At 35.8% G+C, this 4,714-nt stretch overlaps 1 long non-coding RNA gene across 1 annotated transcript; it reads left to right on the top strand.

Moving 5' to 3' along the window:
- Positions 1 to 1,971: 1,971 nt before the first annotated feature.
- On the top strand, positions 1,972 to 4,249 carry LOC143741332 (uncharacterized). The gene is made up of 4 exons (XR_013205010.1): positions 1,972 to 1,999; positions 2,510 to 2,594; positions 2,980 to 3,043; positions 3,912 to 4,249. It is a non-coding gene; the product is annotated as an uncharacterized LOC143741332 (long non-coding RNA).
- Positions 4,250 to 4,714: the final 465 nt, after the last annotated feature.

Genomic DNA, 4,714 nt, shown 5'->3' with positions numbered 1-4,714 from the left:
AAAATTGTATGATCTTTAAGCATTTTTGAAGATGACTTATTTTGCAAACTAATTTATAGTTGAGTGTGTATTAGACATGTGCCGGTATTCGGTAATGCGATAAATCGCGGTAATGAATATGCACGATATTGTTATCGCGGGGACTTCGAAATACCGTGAAAAATAATAGATCCGAATTTAGATTTTTAGAACGCGCATCAGCTTATTTTCCATCAACCGCTTAAAAAAACAATGCGTATATGCTGCGCAAAACACGTGCGCACTTTGATGTAAACAATCCCCACATCACATGTATAAGCACTGTGTGCATGCAGTGTGCACTCTAGTCTAATGTAAACAATCCTCACATGGAGAAGAAGCACGGCGGAAGGAGGAACGCTGCCGACTATTTATCCCCCGCATGGCTGCCAACTCTCACGCATTCAGCAGCTTGAGACTCACGCAATTGACACTTTCACACGGTCTCGCGCCACACATCCATTTTCTCACGCAGAGAAAAATCGCGGAGCAAAGAGGACACTGACACCGACAGACTAGACAGAGCAGGTTACTTTTGATATGAAAAAAATATCAGCTCTCAGGTTTTATAACGAAATTCAGACAATAAATACTGTTTTGGTGCTTGTAAATGTGACGTGACAGATCGCGCGCCTCAGATCAAGTAAACAGATCATCTGTTACTTTTTATTAAAGATACAGTACAACCCACCGAAAGGTATACGTACTTTCGATCAATCAGTGTTGTTCAACCACGGAAAGAGGTCAATAACACTGCAGGAGAACAATTATGTCACAGAACGTTACATTTACCTCAGGAAAGCCATTTAATGTTAGTTGACTATAAGAAAATAGCTATAGAGAGGAGTATTTTGCTAAATATGTGCACTATATTACATATTTTAATATATGTTTACTTGTCATTATATAATTGTTATTATAATGAAAACTACGGCATATTACATTTTTATATTTATATTATTATTATATTTATATTGTATGCATTATATTTAATTTCTCTCTGTATGTTTACAGCATTATGTGAGATATATTTTTTCTTGAGAAACATTTAAATGCAGGCTATCTACTGTAGCCTACCTAATATTTATCCCAATGAGTCAATATTGAATCAAGATTGAAATTAAATCCAAGAATTTAATTGAAATCATGAAAATTGTGTTAAGCAATAATACAAACAGTAGCCTCAGTAACTGTACCATGTAAACATTATAACATGTTGTCACTAAAAAATAAAATTAATGTTTTGACAATCACAATTACACATTGTGATGCAAGTTTTTTTTAGATACCCCCAATCCGTCTGTTTCTCTTGTGCAATTAAAATATCGTGATAATACCGTATACCGTGATAAAAGCTCAATCAATTAATCGCAGCATGAAAATTTGATACCGGCACATGCCTAGTGTGTATATGCTAAAAAAGTGCGTAGGCTATACTAAAAAAGTTGTGTATCGGCAAGTAAAAGGTAATTTATGTGTATAAAGAGCACGCAAAATGTAAGCATGAATTTGTACTCAGTACCAGGAGACTCTCAGAATTCATAAATCTCTATGATGCTGGGCTTGTGTCGTGTGTGTATGCAAACAGACAGTGGGTACGATGCGGTAACACTTTATTTTACAGTGTCCTTGTTACATGTACTTACAATAGTATTAACAGTTAATTATGCATAGCCTAATTACATGCAACTAACCCTCAACCAAACCCTAATCCTACCCTAACACTATAGTAAGTACATGTTAAGATGTTAAAAGGACTTCTAGTGAACGTTCCGTAAAGGTCCCCGAAAGTTTTCTAAACGTCCCGCGAAGTCCTGCGAACGTCCCGCGAACGTCCCCCGCGAAGTCCTGCGAACGTCCCGCGAACGTCCCCCGCGAAGTCCTGCGAACGTTTAAAGAACCCTACACGAAGACGTTCAGGGGACGTTCTGGGGACGTTTTTTTGTTAGCTGGGTTAGCATCTCAACCGTTTTCAGAACAGGTAACGTTAAGTTAACTGTTAGGCTAACCTAAGCTCTTGTTTATTAAAGTTTGGTCTTTTAATCTCATATTTATGTGTAGATGAGATTTTTTGTTAGTTTAAGATTTTGCTGGCAGTTGAATGGAGATGGTTCTCACTGCAGAACATGAAATCCACAGGGAGGAGTCGGATCCAGATCCAACTCCTCCCACCTTACATACACCTCAACCTACCCAACTCCGCCCCCTGATACCTAAACACACCCCTAATCCGTAAACCCAACCCTAATCCTACCCATCTCCACCCCTTGGATCTTGATCCGACTCCTCCCCGTGGATCTCATGTACTGCATTGAGGTGCTACTGGTTGAATGGGTGATTGGAAGTTGGTTAATTTTTTAACCAACTGATTATTTAACATGCTGTTAGTCGATGACGTCACTGACACTGAGTGCAAAAAATATCTGAAACTAGTTCAAATGTGTTTTGATCATTCACGGTAAACAACTTGATAAAAATTCTGTTATTTTAGCAGCGACAAAATAACCTCTCTACAGAGGGGAAACTCCAAGATCTCAACATTTCTGAAGAAAGCTGCTGCCAGAGAAGAGAAACAGGTGAACTGACGAAGCTTATTGAATAACTTCATATCCATTTTCCCCCACAATATTTTTTGACCTATATCACCATACATCTGTTTTCTTCCTTTTTATTATCTCAAATTTACATTTTTATTCATTTAATTTATTTTAAGAAGGCTTTGACATCCAAATGTAAGTGACGCTATATGAGCAATATTAAATGAATAACTAAACCTAAAGCATAAATTCTGTTATCCTAAGAAATTATTTTCTTTATATTCGTCTTTCTCTTTTCTGCATTTCACCTCTGCTGTAGCTTCTTGCCTTTTAATAAACCTGCCATTTTTTATGCTAAATATTGTTGGCTCTTTGACAAATTGTTTCTGTTGATCTTCCATGATGATGCCCTGCACCATAGTAGAGCTGGAGCTGATCTCCTGTCGGACAACATCTCTTAAGGCGCTATGAACCACGGGACTAAGTTAGTAAGTAAAACCTCAAATATACTCTAATGTTCAAAAGTTTGGTGTTGGTACAATTTTTTGTCTTTGAAAGGAGTGTCTAATGCTCACCAAGACTGTATTTATTTGATCAAAAATACAGTAAAAACAATATTATTGTGAAATAATATTAAAATTTAAAATAACTGTTTACTATGTGAATATATTGTAAAATAAAATTTATTCCTGTAATCAAAGCTGTATTTTCAGCATCATTGCTCCAGTCTTCAGTTTTACACGATCCTTCAGAAATCGTTCTGATACGATGCTCAAGAAACTTTTCTGATTATTATCAATTTTGAAAACAGTTCAGCTTCATGAAAACAGCTTCATGTTTTTGTGTACACTACAAATCAAACATTAGGGGTCAGTAAGATTTTTTTTTTTTTTGGAAGACATTAATAGCAAGAATGCATTAAATTGATCAAAAGTGACAGTAAAGACTTTTATAATGTTATAAGATTTTTTAAACTTTCAAACTTTTCTTTGAACTTTGTATTGTGGGAGTATTTGTATAAAGGCATCATGGTTTACACAAAAATCTGAAGCAGCACAACTGTTTTCAACACTGACAATAATCAGAAATGTTTTTGAGCATCAAATCATATTAGAATAATTTCTAAATGATCATGTGACACTGAAGCCTGAAGTAATGATGTTGCAAATTTAGCTTTGATCACAGGAATACATTTAATTTTAACATATTCACATAAACAGTTATTTTAAATTGTAATAAAGTTCCACATTTACTGTATTTTCGATCAAATAAATGCCTCCTTGGTGAGCATAAAAGACTTTAAAAAAATGAAAAGCCATAGATTATCAACATTAATAAAGTACTCCTCTGTTTTAGCTGCCTAAGAAGGACGATGAGGTGACGGTGCAGCTAGCGATAAAGAAGAGGAGGAACACGCAAGTTAGACAATTTTATTATACCTTTCTATCAAAAAGCTATTAACCTGACTACAATAGTATGGTACAATTTATTTTTCAGCTTCCAGTGAATATAGAGATCGAGACCCTACTCCTATCCTTCCCTCAGAAGATCCTGCCCTCCGCTGGTGGGGTAAGAAAGAGACTCTTCCTCTTCTCTTACAGCTCTTCATCATCTCCCTCTGCCTCCTCAACACTGTCTGAGAGAGTGTTTCTCACAGCTGAGACACAGCCAGGAATGACACATCTCAGATTCTCTCAGAGAAAGTTATCAAGCTCATTTTGAAGCTCCGAAAACTCTTGATGTATATTTGGGTGGGTGAAATAATACAGGAGTGAAGCTAGAAATCTATATTGTTTTTTTACATATCTTTACTCTTTACGAACACTTTTTGTATTATTTGTTTGCCTCAGAGAAGCTCAAGGACTATAGATCTTTGGCAATTGTCACATTGTTCAGGTTTTGCTACTGGTAGTGAATCAATGAAGCACATCACCACCAGACATTTATAGCAGGACTCTCACAGGACACTCAGGAAACAATTTAACCTATTTCTGCAAATAAAATGAATAATAAAGAAACATCTGATTCTTATTTTATTTCTTTTTTATATCTTTATTGCTTTTGCGCCAAAATAGAGAGTAGTGTCAATAAGAGTATTGGTAAGTTTCAGTGATAAAATCATTATTTAAATACACCCATCCCTAATGATAAGGCACTTT

The sequence above is a fragment of the Siphateles boraxobius genome, unplaced genomic scaffold (genome assembly GCF_051911475.1).
Source record: "Siphateles boraxobius isolate OS27281-9 unplaced genomic scaffold, OSU_SipBor_1 189, whole genome shotgun sequence".
NCBI lineage: Eukaryota > Metazoa > Chordata > Actinopteri > Cypriniformes > Leuciscidae > Siphateles > Siphateles boraxobius.
Note: the sequence above shows the minus strand (reverse complement) of the source record. Positions and strands in the feature narration are given on the sequence as shown.